Here is a 23,194-nt window from a genome sequence, read left to right on the forward strand (position 1 = left end):
CAATCATGCAATCACAATCATACAATCGCATTCATACAATCGCAATCATACAATCACAATCATACAATCACAATCATACAATCGCAATCATACAATCGCAATCATACAATCACAATCGTACAATCACAATCATACAATCACAATCATAGAATCACAAAAATACAATCATAATCATACAATCACAATCATACAATCGCAATCATACAATCACAATCATATAATCATAATCATACAATCACAATCATACGATCGCAATCATACAATCACAATCATACCATCACAATCATACAATCACAATCATACAATCATAATCATACAATTACAATCATGCATCACAATCATACAATCACAACCATACAATCGCAATCATACAACTACAATCTCCCAAATACAATCTCCCAAATACAATCATACAATCACAATCATACAATCACAATCATACCATCACAATCATACAATCACAATCGTACAATCGCAATCGTACAATCACAATCGCACAATCACAATCGCACAATCACAATCATACAATCACAGTCATACAATCACAATCATACAATCACAATCATACTATCACAATCATACAATCACAATCATACAATCACAATCATACAATCACAGTCATACAATCACAATCATGCAATCACAATCATACAATCGCATTCATACAATCGCAATCATACAATCACAATCATACAATCACAATCATACAATCACAATCATACAATCACAATCATACAATCACAATCATACAATCACAATCATACATTCACAATCGTACAATCACAGTCGCACAATCACAATCATACAATCACAGTCATACAATCACAATCATACAATCGCAATCATACAATTACAATCTCCCAAATACAATCAAACAATCACAATCATACAATCACAATCATACAATCACAATCATACAATCACAATCATACAATCACAATCATACAATCACAATCATACAATCACAATCATACAATCACAATCATACAATCACAATCATTGTATCACAATCGTACAATCACAATCGCACAATCACAATCGCACAACCACAATCAGACAATCACAATCATACAATCACAATCATACAATCGCAATCATACAATCACAATCATACTATCACAATCATACTTTCACAACCATACTATCACAATCATACAATCACAATAATACAATCGCAATCGTACAATCGCAATCGAACAATCACAACCATACGATCACAATCATACAATCACAATCATAGAATCACAATCATACACTCGCAATCATACAATCACAATCATACAATCATAATCATACAATCACAACCATACTATCACAATCATACAATCACAATAATACAATCGCAATCATACAATCACAATCACACAATCACAATCATACAATCACAATCATACAATCACAATCATACATTCAAAATCATGCAATCACAATCATACAATCACAATCATGCAATCACATCATTCAATCATAATCATACAAGAACAATCACACAATCACAATCGTACGATCACAATCGCACAATCACAATCATACAATCACAGTCATACAATCACAATCATACAATCACAATCATACTATCACAATCATACAATCACAATCATACAATCACAATCATACAATCACAGTCATACAATCACAATCATACATACAAAATCATGCAATCTCAATCATACAATCACAATCATGCAATCACAATCATACAATCACAATCATACAATCACAATCATACAATCACAATCATACAATCACAATCATACAATCACAATCATACAATCACAATCATACAATCACAATCATACAATCACAATCATACAATCACAAGCATACACCCGCAATCAGACAATCACAATCATACAATCACAATCATACAATCACAATCATACAATCACAATCATACAATCACAATCATACAATCACAATCATACAATCAATATCATACAATCGCAATCATACCATCACAATCATACAGTCACAACCATACAATCATAATCATACAATCACAATCATACAATCATAATCATACAATCACAATCATACAATCGCAATCATACAATCACAATCATACAATCACAATCATACTATCGCAATCATATAATCACAGTCATACCATCACAATCATACAATCACAATCATACAATCACAATCATGCAATCACAATCATACAATCACAATCATGCAATCACAATCGTTCAATCATAATCATACAATCACAATCATACAATCACAATCGTACAATCACAATCGTACAATCACAATCGCACAATCACAATCATACAATCACAGTCATACAATCACAATCATACAATCACAATCATACAATCACAATCATACATTCAAAATCATGCAATCACAATCATACAATCACAATCATACAATCACAATCATACATACAAAATCATGCAATCTCAATCATACAATCACAATCATGCAAGCACAATCATACAATCATAATCATACAATGAAAATCATACAATCACAATCATACAATCACAGTCATACAATCACAATCTTACAATCACAATCATACTATCACAATCATACAATCACAATCGTACAATCACAATCATACAATCACAATCATACATTCAAAATCATGCAATCACAATCATACAATCACAGTCATGCAATCACAATCATTCAATCATAATCATACAATCACAATCGTACAATCACAATCGTACAATCACAATCGTACAATCACAATCGCACAATCACAATCACACAATCACAATCATACAATCACAATCATACAATCAATATCATACAATCACAATCGTACAATCACAATCGTGCAATCACAATCGTGCAATCACAATCATACAATCGCATTCATATAATCGCAATCATACAATCACAATCATACAATCACAATCATACAATCACAATCATACAATCACAAAAATACAATCATAATCATACAATCACAATCATACCATCACAATCATACAATCACAATCATACAATCACAATCATGCAACCACAATCATCCAATCAAAATCATACAAACACAATCATACAATCACAATCATACAATCACAATCATACAATCACAATCATACAATCACAATCATACTATCACAATCATACAATCACAATCATACAATCACAATCATACAATCACAATCGTAAAATCACAATCATACATTCAAAGTCATGCAATCACAATCATACAATCACAATCATACAATCATAATCATACAATCACAATCATACAATCACAATCCTACAATCACAATAATACAATCGCAATCATACAATCACAATCATACAATCACAAAAATACAATCATAATCATACAATCACAATCATACAATCGCAATCATACAATCACAATCATACAATCACAATCATACCATCACAATCATAGAATCACAATCATACAATCACAATCATACAATCACAATCATACAATCACAATCATACAATCAATATCATACAATCACAATCATACAATCACAATCATGCAATCACAATCATACAATCACAATCATACAATCACAATCATACAATCACAATCATACAATCACAATCATACAATCACAATCATACATACAAAATCATGCAATCTCAATCATACAATCACAATCATGCAAGCACAATCATACAATCATAATCATACAATGAAAATCATACAATCACAATCATACAATCACAGTCATACAATCACAATCTTACAATCACAATCATACTATCACAATCATACAATCACAATCGTACAATCACAATCATACAATCACAATCATACATTCAAAATCATGCAATCACAATCATACAATCACAGTCATGCAATCACAATCATTCAATCATAATCATACAATCACAATCGTACAATCACAATCGTACAATCACAATCGTACAATCACAATCGCACAATCACAATCACACAATCACAATCATACAATCACAATCATACAATCAATATCATACAATCACAATCGTACAATCACAATCGTGCAATCACAATCGTGCAATCACAATCATACAATCGCATTCATATAATCGCAATCATACAATCACAATCATACAATCACAATCATACAATCACAATCATACAATCACAAAAATACAATCATAATCATACAATCACAATCATACCATCACAATCATACAATCACAATCATACAATCACAATCATGCAACCACAATCATCCAATCAAAATCATACAAACACAATCATACAATCACAATCATACAATCACAATCATACAATCACAATCATACAATCACAATCATACTATCACAATCATACAATCACAATCATACAATCACAATCATACAATCACAATCGTAAAATCACAATCATACATTCAAAGTCATGCAATCACAATCATACAATCACAATCATACAATCATAATCATACAATCACAATCATACAATCACAATCCTACAATCACAATAATACAATCGCAATCATACAATCACAATCATACAATCACAAAAATACAATCATAATCATACAATCACAATCATACAATCGCAATCATACAATCACAATCATACAATCACAATCATACCATCACAATCATACAATCACAATCATACAATCACAATCATACAATCACAATCATACAATCACAATCATACAATCACAATCATACAATCACAATCATACAATCAATATCATACAATCACAATCATACAATCACAATCATGCAATCACAATCATACAATCACAATCATACAATCACAATCATACAATCACAATCATACATCACAATCATACAATCACAATCATACAATCACAATCATACAATCACAATCATACAATCACAATCATACAACCACAATCAGACAATCACAATCATACAATCACAATCATACAATCACAATCATACAATCACAATCATACAATCACAATCATACAATCACAATCATACAATCAATATCATACAATCACAATCATACAATCATAATCATACAATGACAATCATACAATCACAATCATACAATCACAGTCATACAATCACAATCTTACAATCACAATCATACTATCACAATCATACAATCACAATCATACAATCACAATCGTAAAATCACAATCATACATTCAAAGTCATGCAATCACAATCATACAATCACAATCATACAATCATAATCATACAATCACAATCATACAATCACAATCATACAATCACAATCATACAATCACAATCATACAATCAATATCATACAATCACAATCATACAATCACAATCATGCAATCACAATCATACAATCGCATTCATACAATCGCAATCATACAATCACAATCGTACAATCACAATCGCACAATCACAATCGCACAATCACAATCATACAATCACAGTCATACAATCACAATCATACAATCACAATCATACAATCACAATCATACAACCACAATCAGACAATCACAATCATACAATCACAATCATACAATCACAAACATACAATCACAATCATACAATCACAATCATACAATCAATATCATATAATCACAATCATACAATCACAGTCATGCAATCCCAATCATACAATCGCATTCATACAATCGCAATCATACAATCACAATCATACAATCACAATCATACAATCACAATCATACAATCACAAAAGTACAATCATAATCATACAATCACAATCATACAATCGCATTCATACAATCACAATCATACAATCACAATCATACAATCACAATCATACAATCACAATCATACAATCACAATCATACAACCACAATCATACATTCAAAATCATGCAGTCACAATCATACAATCACAATCATGCAATCACAATCATTCAATCATAATCATACAATCACAATCATACAATCACAATCGTACAATCGCAATCGTACAATCACAATCGCACAATCACAATCGCACAATCACAATCATACAATCACAGTCATACAATCACAATCATACAATCACAATCATACTATCACAATCATACAATCACAATCATACAATCAATATCATACAATCTCAATCATACAATCACAATCATGCAATCACAATCATACAATCGCATTCATACAATCGCAATCATACAATCACAATCATACAATCACAATCATACAATCACAATCATACAATCGCAATCATACAATCACAATCATACAATCACAATCATACAATCACAATCATAGAATCACAAAAATACAACCATAATCATACAATCACAATCATACAATCGCAATCATACAATCACAATCATACAATCATAATCATACAATCACAATCATACGATCGCAATCATACAATCACAATCATACCATCACAATCATACAATCACAATCATACAATCATAATGATACAATTACAATCATGCATCACAATCATACAATCACAACCATACAATCGCAATCATACAACTACAATCTCCCAAATACAATCTCCCAAATACAATCATACAATCACAATCATACAATCACAATCATACCATCACAGTCACACAATCACAGTCATACAATCACAATCATACAATCACAATCATACAATCACAATTATACAACCACAATCAGACAATCAATATCATACAATCACAATCGTACAATCACAATCGTGCAATCACAATCATACAATCGCATTCATACAATCGCAATCATACAATCACAATCATACAATCACAATCATACAATCACAATCATACAATCACAATCATACAATCACAAAAGTACAATCATAATCATACAATCACAATCATACAATCGCATTCATACAATCACAATCATACTATCACAATCATACAATCACAATCATACAATCATAATCATACAATCACAATCATACATTCAAAATCTTGCAGTCACAATCATACAATCACAATCATACTATCACAATCATACAATCACAATCATACAATCACAATCGTAAAATCACAATCATACATTCGAAGTCATGCAATCACAATCATACAATCACAATCATACAATCATAATCATACAATCACAATCATACAATCACAATCCTACAATCACAATAATACAATCGCAATCATACAATCACAATCATACAATCACAAAAATACAATCATAATCATACAATCACAATCATACAATCGCAATCATACAATCACAATCATACAATCACAATCATACCATCACAATCATACAATCACAATCATACAATCACAATCATACAATCACAATCATACAATCACAATCATACAATCACAATCATACAATCACAATCATACAATCGATATCATACAATCACAATCATACAATCACAATCATGCAATCACAATCATACAATCACAATCATACAATCACAATCATACAATCACAATCATGCAATCACAATCATACAATCACAATCATACAATCACAATCATACAATCACAATCATACATCACAATCATACAATCACAATCATACAATCACAATCATACAATCACAATCATACAATCACAATCATACAATCACAATCATACAACCACAATCAGACAATCACAATCATACAATCACAATCATACAATCACAATCATACAATCACAATCATACAATCACAATCATACAATCACAATCATACAATCAATATCATACAATCACAATCATACTATCACATTCATACAATCACAATCATACAATCACAATCATACTATCACTCTCATACAATCACAATCATACAATCACAATCATACAATCACAATCATACAATCACAATCATGCAATCACAATCATCCAATCAAAATCATACAAACACAATCATACAATCACAATCATACAATCACAATCATACAATCACAATCATACAATCACAATCATACAATCACAATCATACTATCACAATCATACAATCACAATCATACAATCACAATCATACAATTACAATCGTAAAATCACAATCATACATTCAAAGTCATGCAATCACAATCATACAATCACAATCATACAATCATAATCATACAATCACAATCATACAATCACAATCCTACAATCACAATAATACAATCGCAATCATACAATCACAATCATACAATCACAAAAATACAATCATAATCATACAATCACAATCATACAATCGCAATCATACAATCACAATCATACAATCACAATCATACCATCACAATCATACAATCACAATCATACAATCACAATCATACAATCACAATCATACAATCACAATCATACAATCACAATCATACAATCACAATCATACAATCAATATCATACAATCACAATCATACAATCAAAATCATGCAATCACAATCATACAATCACAATCATACAATCACAATCATACAATCACAATCATACATCATAATCATACAATCACAATCATACAATCACAATCATACAATCACAATCATACAATCACAATCATACAACCACAATCAGACAATCACAATCATACAATCACAATCATACAATCACAATCATACAATCACAATCATACAATCACAATCATACAATCACAATCATACAATCAATATCATACAATCACAATCATACAATCATAATCATACAATGACAATCATACAATCACAATCATACAATCACAGTCATACAATCACAATCTTACAATCACAATCATACTATCACAATCATACAATCACAATCATACAATCACAATCGTAAAATCACAATCATACATTCAAAGTCATGCAATCACAATCATACAATCACAATCATACAATCATAATCATACAATCACAATCATACAATCACAATCATACAATCACAATCATACAATCACAATCATACATCACAATCATACAATCACAATCATACAATCATAATCATACAATCACAATCATACCATCACAATCATACAATCACAATCATACAATCACAATCATGCAATCACAATCATCCAATCAAAATCATACAAACACAATCATACAATCACAATCATACAATCACAATCATACAATCACAATCATACAATCACAAAAATACAATCATAATCATACAATCACAATCATACCATCACAATCATACAATCACAATCATACAATCACAATCATGCAATCACAATCATACAATCACAATCATGCAATCACAATCGTTCAATCATAATCATACAATCACAATCATACAATCACAATCGTACAATCACAATCGTACAATCACAATCGCACAATCACAATCATACAATCACAGTCATACAATCACAATCATACAATCACAATCATACAATCACAATCATACATTCAAAATCATGCAATCACAATCATACAATCACAATCATACAATCACAATCATACATACAAAATCATGCAATCTCAATCATACAATCACAATCATGCAAGCACAATCATACAATCATAATCATACAATGAAAATCATACAATCACAATCATACAATCACAGTCATACAATCACAATCTTACAATCACAATCATACTATCACAATCATACAATCACAATCGTACAATCACAATCATACAATCACAATCATACATTCAAAATCATGCAATCACAATCATACAATCACAGTCATGCAATCACAATCATTCAATCATAATCATACAATCACAATCGTACAATCACAATCGTACAATCACAATCGTACAATCACAATCGCACAATCACAATCACACAATCACAATCATACAATCACAATCATACAATCAATATCATACAATCACAATCGTACAATCACAATCGTGCAATCACAATCGTGCAATCACAATCATACAATCGCATTCATATAATCGCAATCATACAATCACAATCATACAATCACAATCATACAATCACAATCATACAATCACAAAAATACAATCATAATCATACAATCACAATCATACCATCACAATCATACAATCACAATCATACAATCACAATCATGCAATCACAATCATCCAATCAAAATCATACAAACACAATCATACAATCACAATCATACAATCACAATCATACAATCACAATCATACAATCACAATCATACTATCACAATCATACAATCACAATCATACAATCACAATCATACAATCACAATCGTAAAATCACAATCATACATTCAAAGTCATGCAATCACAATCATACAATCACAATCATACAATCATAATCATACAATCACAATCATACAATCACAATCCTACAATCACAATAATACAATCGCAATCATACAATCACAATCATACAATCACAAAAATACAATCATAATCATACAATCACAATCATACAATCGCAATCATACAATCACAATCATACAATCACAATCATACCATCACAATCATACAATCACAATCATACAATCACAATCATACAATCACAATCATACAATCACAATCATACAATCACAATCATACAATCACAATCATACAATCAATATCATACAATCACAATCATACAATCACAATCATGCAATCACAATCATACAATCACAATCATACAATCACAATCATACAATCACAATCATACATCACAATCATACAATCACAATCATACAATCACAATCATACAATCACAATCATACAATCACAATCATACAACCACAATCAGACAATCACAATCATACAATCACAATCATACAATCACAATCATACAATCACAATCATACAATCACAATCATACAATCACAATCATACAATCAATATCATACAATCACAATCATACAATCATAATCATACAATGACAATCATACAATCACAATCATACAATCACAGTCATACAATCACAATCTTACAATCACAATCATACTATCACAATCATACAATCACAATCATACAATCACAATCGTAAAATCACAATCATACATTCAAAGTCATGCAATCACAATCATACAATCACAATCATACAATCATAATCATACAATCACAATCATACAATCACAATCATACAATCACAATCATACAATCACAATCATACAATCAATATCATACAATCACAATCATACAATCACAATCATGCAATCACAATCATACAATCGCATTCATACAATCGCAATCATACAATCACAATCGTACAATCACAATCGCACAATCACAATCGCACAATCACAATCATACAATCACAGTCATACAATCACAATCATACAATCACAATCATACAATCACAATCATACAACCACAATCAGACAATCACAATCATACAATCACAATCATACAATCACAAACATACAATCACAATCATACAATCACAATCATACAATCAATATCATATAATCACAATCATACAATCACAGTCATGCAATCCCAATCATACAATCGCATTCATACAATCGCAATCATACAATCACAATCATACAATCACAATCATACAATCACAATCATACAATCACAAAAGTACAATCATAATCATACAATCACAATCATACAATCGCATTCATACAATCACAATCATACAATCACAATCATACAATCACAATCATACAATCACAATCATACAATCACAATCATACAACCACAATCATACATTCAAAATCATGCAGTCACAATCATACAATCACAATCATGCAATCACAATCATTCAATCATAATCATACAATCACAATCATACAATCACAATCGTGCAATCACAATCGTTCAATCATAATCATACAATCACAATCATACAATCACAATCGTACAATCACAATCGTACAATCACAATCGCACAATCACAATCATACAATCACAGTCATACAATCACAATCATACAATCACAATCATACAATCACAATCATACAATCACAATCATACAATCAATATCATACAATCACAATCATACTATCACATTCATACAATCACAATCATACAATCACAATCATACTATCACTCTCATACAATCACAATCATACAATCACAATCATACAATCACAATCATACAATCACAATCATGCAATCACAATCATCCAATCAAAATCATACAAACACAATCATACAATCACAATCATACAATCACAATCATACAATCACAATCATACAATCACAATCATACAATCACAATCATACTATCACAATCATACAATCACAATCATACAATCACAATCATACAATTACAATCGTAAAATCACAATCATACATTCAAAGTCATGCAATCACAATCATACAATCACAATCATACAATCATAATCATACAATCACAATCATACAATCACAATCCTACAATCACAATAATACAATCGCAATCATACAATCACAATCATACAATCACAAAAATACAATCATAATCATACAATCACAATCATACAATCGCAATCATACAATCACAATCATACAATCACAATCATACCATCACAATCATACAATCACAATCATACAATCACAATCATACAATCACAATCATACAATCACAATCATACAATCACAATCATACAATCACAATCATACAATCAATATCATACAATCACAATCATACAATCAAAATCATGCAATCACAATCATACAATCACAATCATACAATCACAATCATACAATCACAATCATACATCATAATCATACAATCACAATCATACAATCACAATCATACAATCACAATCATACAATCACAATCATACAACCACAATCAGACAATCACAATCATACAATCACAATCATACAATCACAATCATACAATCACAATCATACAATCACAATCATACAATCACAATCATACAATCAATATCATACAATCACAATCATACAATCATAATCATACAATGACAATCATACAATCACAATCATACAATCACAGTCATACAATCACTATCTTACAATCACAATCATACTATCACAATCATACAATCACAATCATACAATCACAATCGTAAAATCACAATCATACATTCAAAGTCATGCAATCACAATCATACAATCACAATCATACAATCATAATCATACAATCACAATCATACAATCACAATCATACAATCACAATCATACAATCACAATCATACATCACAATCATACAATCACAATCATACAATCATAATCATACAATCACAATCATACCATCACAATCATACAATCACAATCATACAATCACAATCATGCAATCACAATCATCCAATCAAAATCATACAAACACAATCATACAATCACAATCATACAATCACAATCATACAATCACAATCATACAATCACAAAAATACAATCATAATCATACAATCACAATCATACCATCACAATCATACAATCACAATCATACAATCACAATCATGCAATCACAATCATACAATCACAATCATGCAATCACAATCGTTCAATCATAATCATACAATCACAATCATACAATCACAATCGTACAATCACAATCGTACAATCACAATCGCACAATCACAATCATACAATCACAGTCATACAATCACAATCATACAATCACAATCATACAATCACAATCATACATTCAAAATCATGCAATCACAATCATACAATCACAATCATACAATCACAATCATACATACAAAATCATGCAATCTCAATCATACAATCACAATCATGCAAGCACAATCATACAATCATAATCATACAATGAAAATCATACAATCACAATCATACAATCACAGTCATACAATCACAATCTTACAATCACAATCATACTATCACAATCATACAATCACAATCGTACAATCACAATCATACAATCACAATCATACATTCAAAATCATGCAATCACAATCATACAATCACAGTCATGCAATCACAATCATTCAATCATAATCATACAATCACAATCGTACAATCACAATCGTACAATCACAATCGTACAATCACAATCGCACAATCACAATCACACAATCACAATCATACAATCACAATCATACAATCAATATCATACAATCACAATCGTACAATCACAATCGTGCAATCACAATCGTGCAATCACAATCATACAATCGCATTCATATAATCGCAATCATACAATCACAATCATACAATCACAATCATACAATCACAATCATACAATCACAAAAATACAATCATAATCATACAATCACAATCATACCATCACAATCATACAATCACAATCATACAATCACAATCATGCAATCACAATCATCCAATCAAAATCATACAAACACAATCATACAATCACAATCATACAATCACAATCATACAATCACAATCATACAATCACAATCATACTATCACAATCATACAATCACAATCATACAATCACAATCATACAATCACAATCGTAAAATCACAATCATACATTCAAAGTCATGCAATCACAATCATACAATCACAATCATACAATCATAATCATACAATCACAATCATACAATCACAATCCTACAATCACAATAATACAATCGCAATCATACAATCACAATCATACAATCACAAAAATACAATCATAATCATACAATCACAATCATACAATCGCAATCATACAATCACAATCATACAATCACAATCATACCATCACAATCATACAATCACAATCATACAATCACAATCATACAATCACAATCATACAATCACAATCATACAATCACAATCATACAATCACAATCATACAATCAATATCATACAATCACAATCATACAATCACAATCATGCAATCACAATCATACAATCACAATCATACAATCACAATCATACAATCACAATCATACATCACAATCATACAATCACAATCATACAATCACAATCATACAATCACAATCATACAATCACAATCATACAACCACAATCAGACAATCACAATCATACAATCACAATCATACAATCACAATCATACAATCACAATCATACAATCACAATCATACAATCACAATCATACAATCAATATCATACAATCACAATCATACAATCATAATCATACAATGACAATCATACAATCACAATCATACAATCACAGTCATACAATCACAATCTTACAATCACAATCATACTATCACAATCATACAATCACAATCATACAATCACAATCGTAAAATCACAATCATACATTCAAAGTCATGCAATCACAATCATACAATCACAATCATACAATCATAATCATACAATCACAATCATACAATCACAATCATACAATCACAATCATACAATCACAATCATACAATCAATATCATACAATCACAATCATACAATCACAATCATGCAATCACAATCATACAATCGCATTCATACAATCGCAATCATACAATCACAATCGTACAATCACAATCGCACAATCACAATCGCACAATCACAATCATACAATCACAGTCATACAATCACAATCATACAATCACAATCATACAATCACAATCATACAACCACAATCAGACAATCACAATCATACAATCACAATCATACAATCACAAACATACAATCACAATCATACAATCACAATCATACAATCAATATCATATAATCACAATCATACAATCACAGTCATGCAATCCCAATCATACAATCGCATTCATACAATCGCAATCATACAATCACAATCATACAATCACAATCATACAATCACAATCATACAATCACAAAAGTACAATCATAATCATACAATCACAATCATACAATCGCATTCATACAATCACAATCATACAATCACAATCATACAATCACAATCATACAATCACAATCATACAATCACAATCATACAACCACAATCATACATTCAAAATCATGCAGTCACAATCATACAATCACAATCATGCAATCACAATCATTCAATCATAATCATACAATCACAATCATACAATCACAATCGTACAATCGCAATCGTACAATCACAATCGCACAATCACAATCGCACAATCACAATCATACAATCACAGTCATACAATCACAATCATACAATCACAATCATACTATCACAATCATACAATCACAATCATACAATCAATATCATACAATCTCAATCATACAATCACAATCATGCAATCACAATCATACAATCGCATTCATACAATCGCAATCATACAATCACAATCATACAATCACAATCATACAATCACAATCATACAATCGCAATCATACAATCACAATCATACAATCACAATCATACAATCACAATCATAGAATCCCAAAAATACAACCATAATCATACAATCACAATCATACAATCGCAATCATACAATCACAATCATACAATCATAATCATACAATCACAATCATACGATCGCAATCATACAATCACAATCATACCATCACAATCATACAATCACAATCATACAATCATAATGATACAATTACAATCATGCATCACAATCATACAATCACAACCATACAATCGCAATCATACAACTACAATCTCCCAAATACAATCTCCCAAATACAATCATACAATCACAATCATACAATCACAATCATACCATCACAGTCACACAATCACAGTCATACAATCACAATCATACAATCACAATCATACAATCACAATTATACAACCACAATCAGACAATCAATATCATACAATCACAATCGTACAATCACAATCGTGCAATCACAATCATACAATCGCATTCATACAATCGCAATCATACAATCACAATCATACAATCACAATCATACAATCACAATCATACAATCACAATCATACAATCACAAAAGTACAATCATAATCATACAATCACAATCATACAATCGCATTCATACAATCACAATCATACTATCACAATCATACAATCACAATCATACAATCATAATCATACAATCACAATCATACATTCAAAATCTTGCAGTCACAATCATACAATCACAATCATACTATCACAATCATACAATCACAATCATACAATCACAATCGTAAAATCACAATCATACATTCGAAGTCATGCAATCACAATCATACAATCACAATCATACAATCATAATCATACAATCACAATCATACAATCACAATCCTACAATCACAATAATACAATCGCAATCATACAATCACAATCATACAATCACAAAAATACAATCATAATCATACAATCACAATCATACAATCGCAATCATACAATCACAAGCATACAATCACAATCATACCATCACAATCATACAATCACAATCATACAATCACAATCATACAATCACAATCATACAATCACAATCATACAATCACAATCATACAATCGATATCATACAATCACAATCATACAATCACAATCATGCAATCACAATCATACAATCACAATCATACAATCACAATCATACAATCACAATCATGCAATCACAATCATACAATCACAATCATACAATCACAATCATACAATCACAATCATACATCACAATCATACAATCACAATCATACAATCACAATCATACAATCACAATCATACAATCACAATCATACAATCACAATCATACAACCACAATCAGACAATCACAATCATACAATCACAATCATACAATCACAATCATACAATCACAATCATACAATCACAATCATACAATCACAATCATACAATCAATATCATACAATCACAATCATACTATCACATTCATACAATCACAATCATACAATCACAATCATACTATCACTCTCATACAATCACAATCATACAATCACAATCATACAATCACAATCATACAATCACAATCATGCAATCACAATCATACAATCACAATCATACAATCACAATCATACAATCACAAAAGTACAATCATAATCATACAATCACAATCATACAATCGCATTCATACAATCACAATCATACAATCACAATCATACAATCACAATCATACAATCACAATCATACAATCACAATCATACAATCACAATCATACAACCACAATCATACATTCAAAATCATGCAGTCACAATCATACAATCACAATCATGCAATCACAATCATTCAATCATAATCATACAATCACAATCATACAATCACAATCGTACAATCGCAATCGTACAATCACAATCGCACAATCACAATCGCACAATCACAATCATACAATCACAGTCATACAATCACAATCATACAATCACAATCATACTATCACAATCATACAATCACAATCATACAATCAATATCATACAATCTCAATCATACAATCACAATCATGCAATCACAATCATACAATCGCATTCATACAATCGCAATCATACAATCACAATCATACAATCACAATCATACAATCACAATCATACAATCGCAATCATACAATCACAATCATACAATCACAATCATACAATCACAATCATAGAATCACAAAAATACAACCATAATCATACAATCACAATCATACAATCGCAATCATACAATCACAATCATACAATCATAATCATACAATCACAATCATACGATCGCAATCATACAATCACAATCATACCATCACAATCATACAATCACAATCATACAATCATAATGATACAATTACAATCATGCATCACAATCATACAATCACAACCATACAATCGCAATCATACAACTACAATCTCCCAAATACAATCTCCCAAATACAATCATACAATCACAATCATACAATCACAATCATACCATCACAGTCACACAATCACAGTCATACAATCACAATCATACAATCACAATCATACAATCACAATTATACAACCACAATCAGACAATCAATATCATACAATCACAATCGTACAATCACAATCGTGCAATCACAATCATACAATCGCATTCATACAATCGCAATCATACAATCACAATCATACAATCACAATCATACAATCACAATCATACAATCACAATCATACAATCACAAAAGTACAATCATAATCATACAATCACAATCATACAATCGCATTCATACAATCACAATCATACTATCACAATCATACAATCACAATCATACAATCATAATCATACAATCACAATCATACATTCAAAATCTTGCAGTCACAATCATACAATCACAATCATACTATCACAATCATACAATCACAATCATACAATCACAATCGTAAAATCACAATCATACATTCGAAGTCATGCAATCACAATCATACAATCACAATCATACAATCATAATCATACAATCACAATCATACAATCACAATCCTACAATCACAATAATACAATCGCAATCATACAATCACAATCATACAATCACAAAAATACAATCACAATCATACAATCATAATCATACAATCACAATCATACAATCACAATCATACAATCACAATCATACAATCACAATCATACAATCACAATCATGCAATCAAAATCATACAATCACAATCATAAAATCACAATCATACAATCACAATAATACAGTCACCAGCATACAATCGCAATCATAAAATCGCAATCATACAATTACATTCTCCCAAATACAATCACACAATCACAATCATACAATCACAATCATACAATCACAATCATACAATCACAATCATACAATCACAATCATGCAATCACAATCGTTCAATCATAATCATACAATCACAATCATACAATCACAATCGTGCAATCACAATCGTGCAATCACAATCATACAATCGCATTCATACAATCGCAATCATACAATCACAATCATACAATCACAATCATACAATCACAATCATACAATCACAATCATACAATCACAATCATACAATCACAAAAATACAATCATAATCATACAATCACAATCATACCATCACAATCATACAATCACAATCATGCAATCACAATCATGCAATCACAATCATCCAATTAAAATCATACAAACACAATCATACAATCACAATCATACATTCAAAATCATGCAATCACAATCATACAATCGCAATCATGCAATCACAATCATTCAATCATAATCATACAATCACAATCGTACAATCACAGTCATACAATCACAATCATACATACAATATCATGCAATCTCAATCATACAATCACAATCATGCAATCACAGTCATACAATCATAATCATACAATGACAATCATACAATCACAATCATACAATCACAATCATACAATCACAATCATACAATCGCATTCATACAATCGCAATCATACAATCACAATCATACAATCACAATCATACAATCACAATCATACAATCACAATCATACAATCACAATCATACAATCACAATCATTCTATCACAATCGTACAATCACAATCGTACAATCACAATCGCACAACCACAGTCAGACAATCACAATCATACAATCACAATCATACAATCACAATCATAAAATCACAATCATACAATCACAATCATACAATCACAATCATACTATCACAATCATACTTTCACAACCATACTATCACAATCATACAATCACAATAATACAATCGCAATCGTACAATCGCAATCGAACAATCACAACCATACGATCACAATCATACAATCGCAATCATACCATCACAATCATACAGTCACAACCATACAATCATAATCATACAATCACAATCATACAATCATAATCATACAATCACAATCATACAATCGCAATCATACAATCACAATCATACAATCACAATCATACTATCGCAATCATACAATCACAGTCATACCATCACAATCATACAATCACAATCATACAATCACAATCATACAATCACAATCATACAATCACAATCATACAATCACAATCATACAATCACAATCATACCATCACAATCATACAATCACAATCATACAATCACAATCATACAATCACAATCATACAATCACAATCATACAATCACAATCATACAATCGATATCATACAATCACAATCATACAATCACAATCATGCAATCACAATCATACAATCACAATCGTACAATCACAATCATACAATCACAATCATACATCACAATCATACAATCACAATCATACAATCACAATCATACAATCACAATCATACAATCACAATCATACAATCACAATCATACAACCACAATCAGACAATCACAATCATACAATCACAATCATACAATCACAATCATACAATCACAATCATACAATCACAATCATACAATCACAATCATACTATCACTCTCATACAATCACAATCATACAATCACAATCATACATACAAAATCATGCAATCTCAATCATACAATCACAATCATGCAATCACAATCATACAATCATAATCATACAATGACAATCATACAATCACAATCATACAATCACAGTCATACAATCACAATCTTACAATCACAATCATACTATCACAATCATACAATCACAATCATACAATCACAATCGTAAAATCACAATCATACATTCAAAGTCATGCAATCACAATCATACAATCACAATCATACAATCATAATCATACAATCACAATCATACAATCACAATCATACAATCACAATCATACAATCACAATCATACAATCACAATCATACAATCAATATCATACAATCACAATCATACAATCAGAATCATGCAATCACAATCATACAATCGCATTCATACAATCGCAATCATACAATCACAATCGTACAATCACAATCGCACAATCACAATCGCACAATCACAATCATACAATCACAGTCATACAATCACAATCATACAATCACAATCATACAATCACAATCATACAACCACAATCAGACAATCACAATCATACAATCACAATCATACAATCACAAACATACATTCACAATCGTACAATCACAATCATACAATCACAATCATACAACCACAATCAGACAATCACAATCATACAATCACAATCATACAATCACAATCATACAATCACAATCATACAATCACAATCATACAATCACAATCATACAATCACAATCATACAACCACAATCAGACAATCACAATCATACAATCACAATCATACAATCACAATCATACATTCACAATCGTACAATCACAGTCGCACAATCACAATCATACAATCACAGTCATACAATCACAATCATACAATCGCAATCATACAATTACAATCTCCCAAATACAATCATACAATCACAATCACACAATCACAATCATACAATCACAATCATACAATCACAATCATACATTCAAAATCATGCAATCACAATCATACAATCACAATCATGCAATCACATCATTCAATCATAATCATACAAGAACAATCACACAATCACAATCGTACAATCACAATCGCACAATCACAATCATACAATCACAGTCATACAATCACAATCATACAATCACAATCATACTATCACAATCATACAATCACAATCATACAATCACAATCATACAATCACAGTCATACAATCACAATCATACATACAAAATCATGCAATCTCAATCATACAATCACAATCATGCAATCACAATCATACAATCACAATCATACAATCACAATCATACAATCACAATCATACAATCACAATCATACAATCACAATCATACAATCACAATCATACAATCACAATCATACAATCACAAGCATACACCCGCAATCAGACAATCACAATCATACAATCACAATCATACAGTCACAATCATACAATCACAATCATACAATCACAATCATACAATCAATATCATACAATCGCAATCATACCATCACAATCATACAGTCACAACCATACAATCATAATCATACAATCACAATCATACAATCATAATCATACAATCACAATCATACAATCGCAATCATACAATCACAATCATACAATCACAATCATACTATCGCAATCATACAATCACAGTCATACCATCACAATCATACAATCACAATCATACAATCACAATCATACAATCACAATCATACAATCACAATCATACAATCACAATCATACAATCACAATCATTCTATCACAATCGTACAATCACAATCGTACAATCACAATCGCACAACCACAGTCAGACAATCACAATCATACAATCACAATCATACAATCACAATCATAAAATCACAATCATACAATCACAATCATACAATCACAATCATACTATCACAATCATACTTTCACAACCATACTATCACAATCATACAATCACAATAATACAATCGCAATCGTACAATCGCAATCGAACAATCACAACCATACGATCACAATCATACAATCACAATCATAGAATCACAATCATACACTCGCAATCATACAATCATAATCATACAATCACAATCATACCATCACAATCATACAATCACAATCATGCAATCACAATCATGCAATCACAATCATCCAATCAAAATCATACAAACACAATCATACAATCACAATCATACATTCAAAATCATGCAATCACAATCATACAATCGCAATCATGCAATCACAATCATTCAATCATAATCATACAATCACAATCGTACAATCACAGTCATACAATCACAATCATACATACAATATCATGCAATCTCAATCATACAATCACAATCATGCAATCACAGTCATACAATCATAATCATACAATGACAATCATACAATCACAATCATACAATCACAATCATACAATCACAATCATACAATCGCATTCATACAATCGCAATCATACAATCACAATCATACAATCACAATCATACAATCACAATCATACAATCGCATTCATACAATCGCAATCATACAAT

This window comes from Megachile rotundata, unplaced genomic scaffold (assembly GCF_050947335.1).
Source record: "Megachile rotundata isolate GNS110a unplaced genomic scaffold, iyMegRotu1 scaffold0026, whole genome shotgun sequence".
Taxonomy (NCBI): Eukaryota; Metazoa; Arthropoda; class Insecta; order Hymenoptera; family Megachilidae; genus Megachile; species Megachile rotundata.